Source organism: Mytilus trossulus, chromosome 13, assembly GCF_036588685.1.
Source record: "Mytilus trossulus isolate FHL-02 chromosome 13, PNRI_Mtr1.1.1.hap1, whole genome shotgun sequence".
In the NCBI taxonomy this organism is placed as follows: domain Eukaryota; kingdom Metazoa; phylum Mollusca; class Bivalvia; order Mytilida; family Mytilidae; genus Mytilus; species Mytilus trossulus.
In genome coordinates, this window is record NC_086385.1 from 40,922,206 (window position 1) to 40,939,122 (window position 16,917).

Consider the following 16,917-nt stretch of genomic DNA (forward strand, 5'->3'; position numbering starts at 1 on the left):
ATTTGATAACATCAGAGAAGCCGAGAAAATTACATTGAGATCTCTCCAGGTACTTGTTATGTGCTTATGAAAATACAACATTAGCACTAGCCTGTGCTTGGAGAGAGATCAAAGGTTGAGCATCACAACATCAAGAGAAAATGGAAAAGAAAAGCGAGACGAAGACGAAGACTAAGTCGACAGATTTTCAGATCAATCTGATATCTTCCCAAGTACTTGTTATGTGCAAATGATAAACAAGCATTAGCACTAGCCTGTGCTTGGAGAGGAGTCGGAAATAACTTCACCACAGAAATACAGAAGAACTCAAAAGGTACCACCCATGTCCAAAATGTTTCCAGGTACTTGTTATGTGCTAATAATCGATACACATTAGCACTAGCTTGTGCTTGGAAGGATTACGGAAAATTACCGACAAACATAAGACAGAAATACATGTATAAAGCAACGGTTCATTTTCCCAGGGACACGCTGTGTGCAACTTTCTTTAACATAGTAGCACTAGCTTGTGCTTGGAAAAATGTGCTTCACTTCGTCATAAGGAAGTTACAGATTGATACAAGAAAATGAACGTGAACTAGTCTGCATTGGGACAAACGTATGCAAATAGTAACGATAAAATATATCATTTGTTAAAAATTTCAATATACAAAGAAAATCGTAAATAAATTCATTAATCTCTGAAAATCATCGTGATTATCTCCCTTTCAAAATCGTCTAAACTTAGCTTGGGATACAAACATCGACCTGATCAATTATGACACTAATCAATATTCAACGACTGTCTCATATGTTCTAAAACATCAGAAGCTCAACGAAGAGATGCGATATGACACTTATCAATTGTTGACACCTTAGACCTTAAATACAAAGATTTGATGTAAGATTGTCAGAACGAATATTTCATCCGAAGAAGAAAGTCGAAAATAAAGCTGAGATCTTCCCGGGTACTTACTTAGTGCTAATGATAAATGTACTTTAGCACTAGTCTGTGCTTGGAGAGGGGACTGGCAATTTGCATCTTAGAGGAAGAAGAAAAAACAGATGAAAATTTGATAACATCAGAGAAGCCGAGAAAATTACATTGAGATCTCTCCAGGTACTTGTTATGTGCTTATGAAAATACAACATTAGCACTAGCCTGTGCTTGGAGAGAGATCAAAGGTTGAGCATCACAACATCAAGAGAAAATGGAAAAGAAAAGCGAGACGAAGACGAAGACTAAGTCGACAGATTTTCAGATCAATCTGATATCTTCCCAAGTACTTGTTATGTGCAAATGATAAACAAGCATTAGCACTAGCCTGTGCTTGGAGAGGAGTCGGAAATAACTTCACCACAGAAATACAGAAGAACTCAAAAGGTACCACCCATGTCCAAAATGTTTCCAGGTACTTGTTATGTGCTAATAATCGATACACATTAGCACTAGCTTGTGCTTGGAAGGATTACGGAAAATTACCGACAAACATAAGACAGAAATACATGTATAAAGCAACGGTTCATTTTCCCAGGGACACGCTGTGTGCAACTTTCTTTAACATAGTAGCACTAGCTTGTGCTTGGAAAAATGTGCTTCACTTCGTCATAAGGAAGTTACAGATTGATACAAGAAAATGAACGTGAACTAGTCTGCATTGGGACAAACGTATGCAAATAGTAACGATAAAATATATCATTTGTTAAAAATTTCAATATACAAAGAAAATCGTAAATAAATTCATTAATCTCTGAAAATCATCGTGATTATCTCCCTTTCAAAATCGTCTAAACTTAGCTTGGGATACAAACATCGACCTGATCAATTATGACACTAATCAATATTCAACGACTGTCTCATATGTTCTAAAACATCAGAAGCTCAACGAAGAGATGCGATATGACACTTATCAATTGTTGACACCTTAGACCTTAAATACAAAGATTTGATGTAAGATTGTCAGAACGAATATTTCATCCGAAGAAGAAAGTCGAAAATAAAGCTGAGATCTTCCCGGGTACTTACTTAGTGCTAATGATAAATGTACATTAGCACTAGTCTGTGCTTGGAGAGGGGACTGGCAATTTGCATCTTAGAGGAAGAAGAAAAAACAGATGAAAATTTGATAACATCAGAGAAGCCGAGAAAATTACATTGAGATCTCTCCAGGTACTTGTTATGTGCTTATGAAAATACAACATTAGCACTAGCCTGTGCTTGGAGAGAGATCAAAGGTTTAGCATCACAACATCAAGAGAAAATGGAAAAGAAAAGCGAGACGAAGACGAAGACTAAGTCGACAGATTTTCAGATCAATCTGATATCTTCCCAAGTACTTGTTATGTGCAAATGATAAACAAGCATTAGCACTAGCCTGTGCTTGGAGAGGAGTCGGAAATAACTTCACCACAGAAATACAGAAGAACTCAAAAGGTACCACCCATGTCCAAAATGTTTCCAGGTACTTGTTATGTGCTAATAATCGATACACATTAGCACTAGCTTGTGCTTGGAAGGATTACGGAAAATTACCGACAAACATAAGACAGAAATACATGTATAAAGCAACGGTTCATTTTCCCAGGGACACGCTGTGTGCAACTTTCTTTAACATAGTAGCACTAGCTTGTGCTTGGAAAAATGTGCTTCACTTCGTCAATAGGAAGTTACAGATTGATACAAGAAAATGAACGTGAACTAGTCTGCATTGGGACAAACGTATGCAAATAGTAACGATAAAATATATCATTTGTTAAAAATTTCAATATACAAAGAAAATCGTAAATAAATTCATTAATCTCTGAAAATCATCGTGATTATCTCCCTTTCAAAATCGTCTAAACTTAGCTTGGGATACAAACATCGACCTGATCAATTATGACACTAATCAATATTCAACGACTGTCTCATATGTTCTAAAACATCAGAAGCTCAACGAAGAGATGCGATATGACACTTATCAATTGTTGACACCTTAGACCTTAAATACAAAGATTTGATGTAAGATTGTCAGAACGAATATTTCATCCGAAGAAGAAAGTCGAAAATAAAGCTGAGATCTTCCCGGGTACTTACTTAGTGCTAATGATAAATGTACATTAGCACTAGTCTGTGCTTGGAGAGGGGACTGGCAATTTGCATCTTAGAGGAAGAAGAAAAAACAGATGAAAATTTGATAACATCAGAGAAGCCGAGAAAATTACATTGAGATCTCTCCAGGTACTTGTTATGTGCTTATGAAAATACAACATTAGCACTAGCCTGTGCTTGGAGAGAGATCAAAGGTTTAGCATCACAACATCAAGAGAAAATGGAAAAGAAAAGCGAGACGAAGACGAAGACTAAGTCGACAGATTTTCAGATCAATCTGATATCTTCCCAAGTACTTGTTATGTGCAAATGATAAACAAGCATTAGCACTAGCCTGTGCTTGGAGAGGAGTCGGAAATAACTTCACCACAGAAATACAGAAGAACTCAAAAGGTACCACCCATGTCCAAAATGTTTCCAGGTACTTGTTATGTGCTAATAATCGATACACATTAGCACTAGCTTGTGCTTGGAAGGATTACGGAAAATTACCGACAAACATAAGACAGAAATACATGTATAAAGCAACGGTTCATTTTCCCAGGGACACGCTGTGTGCAACTTTCTTTAACATAGTAGCACTAGCTTGTGCTTGGAAAAATGTGCTTCACTTCGTCATAAGGAAGTTACAGATTGATACAAGAAAATGAACGTGAACTAGTCTGCATTGGGACAAACGTATGCAAATAGTAACGATAAAATATATCATTTGTTAAAAATTTCAATATACAAAGAAAATCGTAAATAAATTCATTAATCTCTGAAAATCATCGTGATTATCTCCCTTTCAAAATCGTCTAAACTTAGCTTGGGATACAAACATCGACCTGATCAATTATGACACTAATCAATATTCAACGACTGTCTCATATGTTCTAAAACATCAGAAGCTCAACGAAGAGATGCGATATGACACTTATCAATTGTTGACACCTTAGACCTTAAATACAAAGATTTGATGTAAGATTGTCAGAACGAATATTTCATCCGAAGAAGAAAGTCGAAAATAAAGCTGAGATCTTCCCGGGTACTTACTTAGTGCTAATGATAAATGTACATTAGCACTAGTCTGTGCTTGGAGAGGGGACTGGCAATTTGCATCTTAGAGGAAAAAGAAAAAACAGATGAAAATTTGATAACATCAGAGAAGCCGAGAAAATTACATTGAGATCTCTCCAGGTACTTGTTATGTGCTTATGAAAATACAACATTAGCACTAGCCTGTGCTTGGAGAGAGATCAAAGGTTTAGCATCACAACATCAAGAGAAAATGGAAAAGAAAAGCGAGACGAAGACGAAGACTAAGTCGACAGATTTTCAGATCAATCTGATATCTTCCCAAGTACTTGTTATGTGCAAATGATAAACAAGCATTAGCACTAGCCTGTGCTTGGAGAGGAGTCGGAAATAACTTCACCACAGAAATACAGAAGAACTCAAAAGGTACCACCCATGTCCAAAATGTTTCCAGGTACTTGTTATGTGCTAATAATCGATACACATTAGCACTAGCTTGTGCTTGGAAGGATTACGGAAAATTACCGACAAACATAAGACAGAAATACATGTATAAAGCAACGGTTCATTTTCCCAGGGACACGCTGTGTGCAACTTTCTTTAACATAGTAGCACTAGCTTGTGCTTGGAAGGATTACGGAAAATTACCGACAAACATAAGACAGAAATACATGTATAAAGCAACGGTTCATTTTCCCAGGGACACGCTGTGTGCAACTTTCTTTAACATAGTAGCACTAGCTTGTGCTTGGAAAAATGTGCTTCACTTCGTCATAAGGAAGTTACAGATTGATACAAGAAAATGAACGTGAACTAGTCTGCATTGGGACAAACGTATGCAAATAGTAACGATAAAATATATCATTTGTTAAAAATTTCAATATACAAAGAAAATCGTAAATAAATTCATTAATCTCTGAAAATCATCGTGATTATCTCCCTTTCAAAATCGTCTAAACTTAGCTTGGGATACAAACATCGACCTGATCAATTATGACACTAATCAATATTCAACGACTGTCTCATATGTTCTAAAACATCAGAAGCTCAACGAAGAGATGCGATATGACACTTATCAATTGTTGACACCTTAGACCTTAAATACAAAGATTTGATGTAAGATTGTCAGAACGAATATTTCATCCGAAGAAGAAAGTCGAAAATAAAGCTGAGATCTTCCCGGGTACTTACTTAGTGCTAATGATAAATGTACATTAGCACTAGTCTGTGCTTGGAGAGGGGACTGGCAATTTGCATCTTAGAGGAAGAAGAAAAAACAGATGAAAATTTGATAACATCAGAGAAGCCGAGAAAATTACATTGAGATCTCTCCAGGTACTTGTTATGTGCTTATGAAAATACAACATTAGCACTAGCCTGTGCTTGGAGAGAGATCAAAGGTTTAGCATCACAACATCAAGAGAAAATGGAAAAGAAAAGCGAGACGAAGACGAAGACTAAGTCGACAGATTTTCAGATCAATCTGATATCTTCCCAAGTACTTGTTATGTGCAAATGATAAACAAGCATTAGCACTAGCCTGTGCTTGGAGAGGAGTCGGAAATAACTTCACCACAGAAATACAGAAGAACTCAAAAGGTACAACCCATGTCCAAAATGTTTCCAGGTACTTGTTATGTGCTAATAATCGATACACATTAGCACTAGCTTGTGCTTGGAAGGATTACGGAAAATTACCGACAAACATAAGACAGAAATACATGTATAAAGCAACGGTTCATTTTCCCAGGGACACGCTGTGTGCAACTTTCTTTAACAGAGTAGCACTAGCTTGTGCTTGGAAAAATGTGCTTCACTTCGTCATAAGGAAGTTACAGATTGATACAAGAAAATGAACGTGAACTAGTCTGCATTGGGACAAACGTATGCAAATAGTAACGATAAAATATATCATTTGTTAAAAATTTCAATATACAAAGAAAATCGTAAATAAATTCATTAATCTCTGAAAATCATCGTGATTATCTCCCTTTCAAAATCGTCTAAACTTAGCTTGGGATACAAACATCGACCTGATCAATTATGACACTAATCAATATTCAACGACTGTCTCATATGTTCTAAAACATCAGAAGCTCAACGAAGAGATGCGATATGACACTTATCAATTGTTGACACCTTAGACCTTAAATACAAAGATTTGATGTAAGATTGTCAGAACGAATATTTCATCCGAAGAAGAAAGTCGAAAATAAAGCTGAGATCTTCCCGGGTACTTACTTAGTGCTAATGATAAATGTACATTAGCACTAGTCTGTGCTTGGAGAGGGGACTGGCAATTTGCATCTTAGAGGAAGAAGAAAAAACAGATGAAAATTTGATAACATCAGAGAAGCCGAGAAAATTACATTGAGATCTCTCCAGGTACTTGTTATGTGCTTATGAAAATACAACATTAGCACTAGCCTGTGCTTGGAGAGAGATCAAAGGTTTAGCATCACAACATCAAGAGAAAATGGAAAAGAAAAGCGAGACGAAGACGAAGACTAAGTCGACAGATTTTCAGATCAATCTGATATCTTCCCAAGTACTTGTTATGTGCAAATGATAAACAAGCATTAGCACTAGCCTGTGCTTGGAGAGGAGTCGGAAATAACTTCACCACAGAAATACAGAAGAACTCAAAAGGTACCACCCATGTCCAAAATGTTTCCAGGTACTTGTTATGTGCTAATAATCGATACACATTAGCACTAGCTTGTGCTTGGAAGGATTACGGAAAATTACCGACAAACATAAGACAGAAATACATGTATAAAGCAACGGTTCATTTTCCCAGGGACACGCTGTGTGCAACTTTCTTTAACATAGTAGCACTAGCTTGTGCTTGGAAAAATGTGCTTCACTTCGTCATAAGGAAGTTACAGATTAATACAAGAAAATGAACGTGAACTAGTCTGCATTGGGACAAACGTATGCAAATAGTAACGATAAAATATATCATTTGTTAAAAATTTCAATATACAAAGAAAATCGTAAATAAATTCATTAATCTCTGAAAATCATCGTGATTATCTCCCTTTCAAAATCGTCTAAACTTAGCTTGGGATACAAACATCGACCTGATCAATTATGACACTAATCAATATTCAACGACTGTCTCATATGTTCTAAAACATCAGAAGCTCAACGAAGAGATGCGATATGACACTTATCAATTGTTGACACCTTAGACCTTAAATACAAAGATTTGATGTAAGATTGTCAGAACGAATATTTCATCCGAAGAAGAAAGTCGAAAATAAAGCTGAGATCTTCCCGGGTACTTACTTAGTGCTAATGATAAATGTACATTAGCACTAGTCTGTGCTTGGAGAGGGGACTGGCAATTTGCATCTTAGAGGAAGAAGAAAAAACAGATGAAAATTTGATAACATCAGAGAAGCCGAGAAAATTACATTGAGATCTCTCCAGGTACTTGTTATGTGCTTATGAAAATACAACATTAGCACTAGCCTGTGCTTGGAGAGAGATCAAAGGTTTAGCATCACAACATCAAGAGAAAATGGAAAAGAAAAGCGAGACGAAGACGAAGACTAAGTCGACAGATTTTCAGATCAATCTGATATCTTCCCAAGTACTTGTTATGTGCAAATGATAAACAAGCATTAGCACTAGCCTGTGCTTGGAGAGGAGTCGGAAATAACTTCACCACAGAAATACAGAAGAACTCAAAAGGTACCACCCATGTCCAAAATGTTTCCAGGTACTTGTTATGTGCTAATAATCGATACACATTAGCACTAGCTTGTGCTTGGAAGGATTACGGAAAATTACCGACAAACATAAGACAGAAATACATGTATAAAGCAACGGTTCATTTTCCCAGGGACACGCTGTGTGCAACTTTCTTTAACATAGTAGCACTAGCTTGTGCTTGGAAAAATGTGCTTCACTTCGTCATAAGGAAGTTACAGATTGATACAAGAAAATGAACGTGAACTAGTCTGCATTGGGACAAACGTATGCAAATAGTAACGATAAAATATATCATTTGTTAAAAATTTCAATATACAAAGAAAATCGTAAATAAATTCATTAATCTCTGAAAATCATCGTGATTATCTCCCTTTCAAAATCGTCTAAACTTAGCTTGGGATACAAACATCGACCTGATCAATTATGACACTAATCAATATTCAACGACTGTCTCATATGTTCTAAAACATCAGAAGCTCAACGAAGAGATGCGATATGACACTTATCAATTGTTGACACCTTAGACCTTAAATACAAAGATTTGATGTAAGATTGTCAGAACGAATATTTCATCCGAAGAAGAAAGTCGAAAATAAAGCTGAGATCTTCCCGGGTACTTACTTAGTGCTAATGATAAATGTACATTAGCACTAGTCTGTGCTTGGAGAGGGGACTGGCAATTTGCATCTTAGAGGAAGAAGAAAAAACAGATGAAAATTTGATAACATCAGAGAAGCCGAGAAAATTACATTGAGATCTCTCCAGGTACTTGTTATGTGCTTATGAAAATACAACATTAGCACTAGCCTGTGCTTGGAGAGAGATCAAAGGTTTAGCATCACAACATCAAGAGAAAATGGAAAAGAAAAGCGAGACGAAGACTAAGTCGACAGATTTTCAGATCAATCTGATATCTTCCCAAGTACTTGTTATGTGCAAATGATAAACAAGCATTAGCACTAGCCTGTGCTTGGAGAGGAGTCGGAAATAACTTCACCACAGAAATACAGAAGAACTCAAAAGGTACCACCCATGTCCAAAATGTTTCCAGGTACTTGTTATGTGCTAATAATCGATACACATTAGCACTAGCTTGTGCTTGGAAGGATTACGGAAAATTACCGACAAACATAAGACAGAAATACATGTATAAAGCAACGGTTCATTTTCCCAGGGACACGCTGTGTGCAACTTTCTTTAACATAGTAGCACTAGCTTGTGCTTGGAAAAATGTGCTTCACTTCGTCATAAGGAAGTTACAGATTGATACAAGAAAATGAACGTGAACTAGTCTGCATTGGGACAAACGTATGCAAATAGTAACGATAAAATATATCATTTGTTAAAAATTTCAATATACAAAGAAAATCGTAAATAAATTCATTAATCTCTGAAAATCATCGTGATTATCTCCCTTTCAAAATCGTCTAAACTTAGCTTGGGATACAAACATCGACCTGATCAATTATGACACTAATCAATATTCAACGACTGTCTCATATGTTCTAAAACATCAGAAGCTCAACGAAGAGATGCGATATGACACTTATCAATTGTTGACACCTTATACCTTAAATACAAAGATTTGATGTAAGATTGTCAGAACGAATATTTCATCCGAAGAAGAAAGTCGAAAATAAAGCTGAGATCTTCCCGGGTACTTACTTAGTGCTAATGATAAATGTACATTAGCACTAGTCTGTGCTTGGAGAGGGGACTGGCAATTTGCATCTTAGAGGAAGAAGAAAAAACAGATGAAAATTTGATAACATCAGAGAAGCCGAGAAAATTACATTGAGATCTCTCCAGGTACTTGTTATGTGCTTATGAAAATACAACATTAGCACTAGCCTGTGCTTGGAGAGAGATCAAAGGTTTAGCATCACAACATCAAGAGAAAATGGAAAAGAAAAGCGAGACGAAGACGAAGACTAAGTCGACAGATTTTCAGATCAATCTGATATCTTCCCAAGTACTTGTTATGTGCAAATGATAAACAAGCATTAGCACTAGCCTGTGCTTGGAGAGGAGTCGGAAATAACTTCACCACAGAAATACAGAAGAACTCAAAAGGTACCACCCATGTCCAAAATGTTTCCATGTACTTGTTATGTGCTAATAATCGATACACATTAGCACTAGCTTGACGTGCTTGGAAGGATTACGGAAAATTACCGACAAACATAAGACAGAAATACATGTATAAAGCAACGGTTCATTTTCCCAGGGACACGCTGTGTGCAACTTTCTTTAACATAGTAGCACTAGCTTGTGCTTGGAAAAATGTGCTTCACTTCGTCATAAGGAAGTTACAGATTAATACAAGAAAATGAACGTGAACTAGTCTGCATTGGGACAAACGTATGCAAATAGTAACGATAAAATATATCATTTGTTAAAAATTTCAATATACAAAGAAAATCGTAAATAAATTCATTAATCTCTGAAAATCATCGTGATTATCTCCCTTTCAAAATCGTCTAAACTTAGCTTGGGATACAAACATCGACCTGATCAATTATGACACTAATCAATATTCAACGACTGTCTCATATGTTCTAAAACATCAGAAGCTCAACGAAGAGATGCGATATGACACTTATCAATTGTTGACACCTTAGACCTTAAATACAAAGATTTGATGTAAGATTGTCAGAACGAATATTTCATCCGAAGAAGAAAGTCGAAAATAAAGCTGAGATCTTCCCGGGTACTTACTTAGTGCTAATGATAAATGTACATTAGCACTAGTCTGTGCTTGGAGAGGGGACTGGCAATTTGCATCTTAGAGGAAGAAGAAAAAACAGATGAAAATTTGATAACATCAGAGAAGCCGAGAAAATTACATTGAGATCTCTCCAGGTACTTGTTATGTGTTTATGAAAATACAACATTAGCACTAGCCTGTGCTTGGAGAGAGATCAAAGGTTTAGCATCACAACATCAAGAGAAAATGGAAAAGAAAAGCGAGACGAAGACGAAGACTAAGTCGACAGATTTTCAGATCAATCTGATATCTTCCCAAGTACTTGTTATGTGCAAATGATAAACAAGCATTAGCACTAGCCTGTGCTTGGAGAGGAGTCGGAAATAACTTCACCACAGAAATACAGAAGAACTCAAAAGGTACCACCCATGTCCAAAATGTTTCCAGGTACTTGTTATGTGCTAATAATCGATACACATTAGCACTAGCTTGTGCTTGGAAGGATTACGGAAAATTACCGACAAACATAAGACAGAAATACATGTATAAAGCAACGGTTCATTTTCCCAGGGACACGCTGTGTGCAACTTTCTTTAACATAGTAGCACTAGCTTGTGCTCGGAAAAATGTGCTTCACTTCGTCATAAGGAAGTTACAGATTGATACAAGAAAATGAACGTGAACTAGTCTGCATTGGGACAAACGTATGCAAATAGTAACGATAAAATATATCATTTGTTAAAAATTTCAATATACAAAGAAAATCGTAAATAAATTCATTAATCTCTGAAAATCATCGTGATTATCTCCCTTTCAAAATCGTCTAAACTTAGCTTGGGATACAAACACCGACCTGATCAATTATGACACTAATCAATATTCAACGACTATCTCATATGTTCTAAAACATCAGAAGCTCAACGAAGAGATGCGATATGACACTTATCAATTGTTGACACCTTAGACCTTAAATACAAAGATTTGATGTAAGATTGTCAGAACGAATATTTCATCCGAAGAAGAAAGTCGAAAATAAAGCTGAGATCTTCCCGGGTACTTACTTAGTGCTAATGATAAATGTACATTAGCACTAGTCTGTGCTTGGAGAGGGGACTGGCAATTTGCATCTTAGAGGAAGAAGAAAAAACAGATGAAAATTTGATAACATCAGAGAAGCCGAGAAAATTACATTGAGATCTCTCCAGGTACTTGTTATGTGCTTATGAAAATACAACATTAGCACTAGCCTGTGCTTGGAGAGAGATCAAAGGTTTAGCATCACAACATCAAGAGAAAATGGAAAAGAAAAGCGAGACGAAGACGAAGACTAAGTCGACAGATTTTCAGATCAATCTGATATCTTCCCAAGTACTTGTTATGTGCAAATGATAAACAAGCATTAGCACTAGCCTGTGCTTGGAGAGGAGTCGGAAATAACTTCACCACAGAAATACAGAAGAACTCAAAAGGTACCACCCATGTCCAAAATGTTTCCAGGTACTTGTTATGTGCTAATAATCGATACACATTAGCACTAGCTTGTGCTTGGAAGGATTACGGAAAATTACCGACAAACATAAGACAGAAATACATGTATAAAGCAACGGTTCATTTTCCCAGGGACACGCTGTGTGCAACTTTCTTTAACATAGTAGCACTAGCTTGTGCTTGGAAAAATGTGCTTCACTTCGTCATAAGGAAGTTACAGATTAATACAAGAAAATGAACGTGAACTAATTCTGCATTGGGACAAACGTATGCAAATAGTAACGATAAAATATATCATTTGTTAAAAATTTCAATATACAAAGAAAATCGTAAATAAATTCATTAATCTCTGAAAATCATCGTGATTATCTCCCTTTCAAAATCGTCTAAACTTAGCTTGGGATACAAACATCGACCTGATCAATTATGACACTAATCAATATTCAACGACTGTCTCATATGTTCTAAAACATCAGAAGCTCAACGAAGAGATGCGATATGACACTTATCAATTGTTGACACCTTAGACCTTAAATACAAAGATTTGATGTAAGATTGTCAGAACGAATATTTCATCCGAAGAAGAAAGTCGAAAATAAAGCTGAGATCTTCCCGGGTACTTACTTAGTGCTAATGATAAATGTACATTAGCACTAGTCTGTGCTTGGAGAGGGGACTGGCAATTTGCATCTTAGAGGAAGAAGAAAAAACAGATGAAAATTTGATAACATCAGAGAAGCCGAGAAAATTACATTGAGATCTCTCCAGGTACTTGTTATGTGCTTATGAAAATACAACATTAGCACTAGCCTGTGCTTGGAGAGAGATCAAAGGTTTAGCATCACAACATCAAGAGAAAATGGAAAAGAAAAGCGAGACGAAGACGAAGACTAAGTCGACAGATTTTCAGATCAATCTGATATCTTCCCAAGTACTTGTTATGTGCAAATGATAAACAAGCATTAGCACTAGCCTGTGCTTGGAGAGGAGTCGGAAATAACTTCACCACAGAAATACAGAAGAACTCAAAAGGTACCACCCATGTCCAAAATGTTTCCAGGTACTTGTTATGTGCTAATAATCGATACACATTAGCACTAGCTTGTGCTTGGAAGGATTACGGAAAATTACCGACAAACATAAGACAGAAATACATGTATAAAGCAACGGTTCATTTTCCCAGGGACACGCTGTGTGCAACTTTCTTTAACATAGTAGCACTAGCTTGTGCTTGGAAAAATGTGCTTCACTTCGTCATAAGGAAGTTACAGATTGATACAAGAAAATGAACGTGAACTAGTCTGCATTGGGACAAACGTATGCAAATAGTAACGATAAAATATATCATTTGTTAAAAATTTCAATATACAAAGAAAATCGTAAATAAATTCATTAATCTCTGAAAATCATCGTGATTATCTCCCTTTCAAAATCGTCTAAACTTAGCTTGGGATACAAACATCGACCTGATCAATTATGACACTAATCAATATTCAACGACTGTCTCATATGTTCTAAAACATCAGAAGCTCAACGAAGAGATGCGATATGACACTTATCAATTGTGACACCTTAGACCTTAAATACAAAGATTTGATGTAAGATTGTCAGAACGAATATTTCATCCGAAGAAGAAAGTTGAAAATAAAGCTGAGATCTTCCCGGGTACTTACTTAGTGCTAATGATAAATGTACATTAGCACTAGTCTGTGCTTGGAGAGGGGACTGGCAATTTGCATCTTAGAGGAAGAAGAAAAAACAGATGAAAATTTGATAACATCAGAGAAGCCGAGAAAATTACATTGAGATCTCTCCAGGTACTTGTTATGTGCTTATGAAAATACAACATTAGCACTAGCCTGTGCTTGGAGAGAGATCAAAGGTTTAGCATCACAACATCAAGAGAAAATGGAAAAGAAAAGCGAGACGAAGACGAAGACTAAGTCGACAGATTTTCAGATCAATCTGATATCTTCCCAAGTACTTGTTATGTGCAAATGATAAACAAGCATTAGCACTAGCCTGTGCTTGGAGAGGAGTCGGAAATAACTTCACCACAGAAATACAGAAGAACTCAAAAGGTACCACCCATGTCCAAAATGTTTCCAGGTACTTGTTATGTGCTAATCAGTGGCGGATGCAGGAATTTTCGAAAAGGGGGGTGCTAGCCCAGGGCAAAGGGGGGGTGCAGGGGGGTGCAAACATATGTCCCGATTCAAATGCATTGATCGGCCAAAATAAAGGGGGGGTGCGGACCCCCGGAACCCCCCCTCTGGATCCGCCACTGCTAATAATCGATACACATTAGCACTAGCTTGTGCTTGGAAGGATTACGGAAAATTACCGACAAACATAAGACAGAAATACATGTATAAAGCAACGGTTCATTTTCCCAGGGACACGCTGTGTGCAACTTTCTTTAACATAGTAGCACTAGCTTGTGCTTGGAAAAATGTGCTTCACTTCGTCATAAGGAAGTTACAGATTAATACAAGAAAATGAACGTGAACTAGTCTGCATTGGGACAAACGTATGCAAATAGTAACGATAAAATATATCATTTGTTAAAAATTTCAATATACAAAGAAAATCGTAAATAAATTCATTAATCTCTGAAAATCATCGTGATTATCTCCCTTTCAAAATCGTCTAAACTTAGCTTGGGATACAAACATCGACCTGATCAATTATGACACTAATCAATATTCAACGACTGTCTCATATGTTCTAAAACATCAGAAGCTCAACGAAGAGATGCGATATGACACTTATCAATTGTTGACACCTTAGACCTTAAATACAAAGATTTGATGTAAGATTGTCAGAACGAATATTTCATCCGAAGAAGAAAGTCGAAAATAAAGCTGAGATCTTCCCGGGTACTTACTTAGTGCTAATGATAAATGTACATTAGCACTAGTCTGTGCTTGGAGAGGGGACTGGCAATTTGCATCTTAGAGGAAGAAGAAAAAACAGATGAAAATTTGATAACATCAGAGAAGCCGAGAAAATTACATTGAGATCTCTCCAGGTACTTGTTATGTGCTTATGAAAATACAACATTAGCACTAGCCTGTGCTTGGAGAGAGATCAAAGGTTTAGCATCACAACATCAAGAGAAAATGGAAAAGAAAAGCGAGACGAAGACGAAGACTAAGTCGACAGATTTTCAGATCAATCTGATATCTTCCCAAGTACTTGTTATGTGCAAATGATAAACAAGCATTAGCACTAGCCTGTGCTTGGAGAGGAGTCGGAAATAACTTCACCACAGAAATACAGAAGAACTCAAAAGGTACCACCCATGTCCAAAATGTTTCCAGGTACTTGTTATGTGCTAATAATCGATACACATTAGCACTAGCTTGTGCTTGGAAGGATTACGGAAAATTACCGACAAACATAAGACAGAAATACATGTATAAAGCAACCGTTACGGTTCATTTTCCCAGGGACACGCTGTGTGCAACTTTCTTTAACATAGTAGCACTAGCTTGTGCTTGGAAAAATGTGCTTCACTTCGTCATAAGGAAGTTACAGATTGATACAAGAAAATGAACGTGAACTAGTCTGCATTGGGACAAACGTATGCAAATAGTAACGATAAAATATATCATTTGTTAAAAATTTCAATATACAAAGAAAATCGTAAATAAATTCATTAATCTCTGAAAATCATCGTGATTATCTCCCTTTCAAAATCGTCTAAACTTAGCTTGGGATACAAACATCGACCTGATCAATTATGACACTAATCAATATTCAACGACTGTCTCATATGTTCTAAAACATCAGAAGCTCAACGAAGAGATGCGATATGACACTTATCAATTGTTGACACCTTAGACCTTAAATACAAAGATTTGATGTAAGATTGTCAGAACGAATATTTCATCCGAAGAAGAAAGTCGAAAATAAAGCTGAGATCTTCCCGGGTACTTACTTAGTGCTAATGATAAATGTACATTAGCACTAGTCTGTGCTTGGAGAGGGGACTGGCAATTTGCATCTTAGAGGAAGAAGAAAAAACAGATGAAAATTTGATAACATCAGAGAAGCCGAGAAAATTACATTGAGATCTCTCCAGGTACTTGTTATGTGCTTATGAAAATACAACATTAGCACTAGCCTGTGCTTGGAGAGAGATCAAAGGTTTAGCATCACAACATCAAGAGAAAATGGAAAAGAAAAGCGAGACGAAGACGAAGACTAAGTCGACAGATTTTCAGATCAATCTGATATCTTCCCAAGTACTTGTTATGTGCAAATGATAAACAAGCATTAGCACTAGCCTGTGCTTGGAGAGGAGTCGGAAATAACTTCACCACAGAAATACAGAAGAACTCAAAAGGTACCACCCATGTCCAAAATGTTTCCAGGTACTTGTTATGTGCTAATAATCGATACACATTAGCACTAGCTTGTGCTTGGAAGGATTACGGAAAATTACCGACAAACATAAGACAGAAATACATGTATAAAGCAACGGTTCATTTTCCCAGGGACACGCTGTGTGCAACTTTCTTTAACATAGTAGCACTAGCTTGTGCTTGGAAAAATGTGCTTCACTTCGTCATAAGGAAGTTACAGATTGATACAAGAAAATGAACGTGAACTAGTCTGCATTGGGACAAACGTATGCAAATAGTAACGATAAAATATATCATTTGTTAAAAATTTCAATATACAAAGAAAATCGTAAATAAATTCATTAATCTCTGAAAATCATCGTGATTATCTCCCTTTCAAAATCGTCTAAACTTAGCTTGGGATACAAACATCGACCTGATCAATTATGACACTAATCAATATTCAACGACTGTCTCATATGTTCTAAAACATCAGAAGCTCAACGAAGAGATGCGATATGACACTTATCAATTGTTGACACCTTAGACCTTAAATACAAAGATTT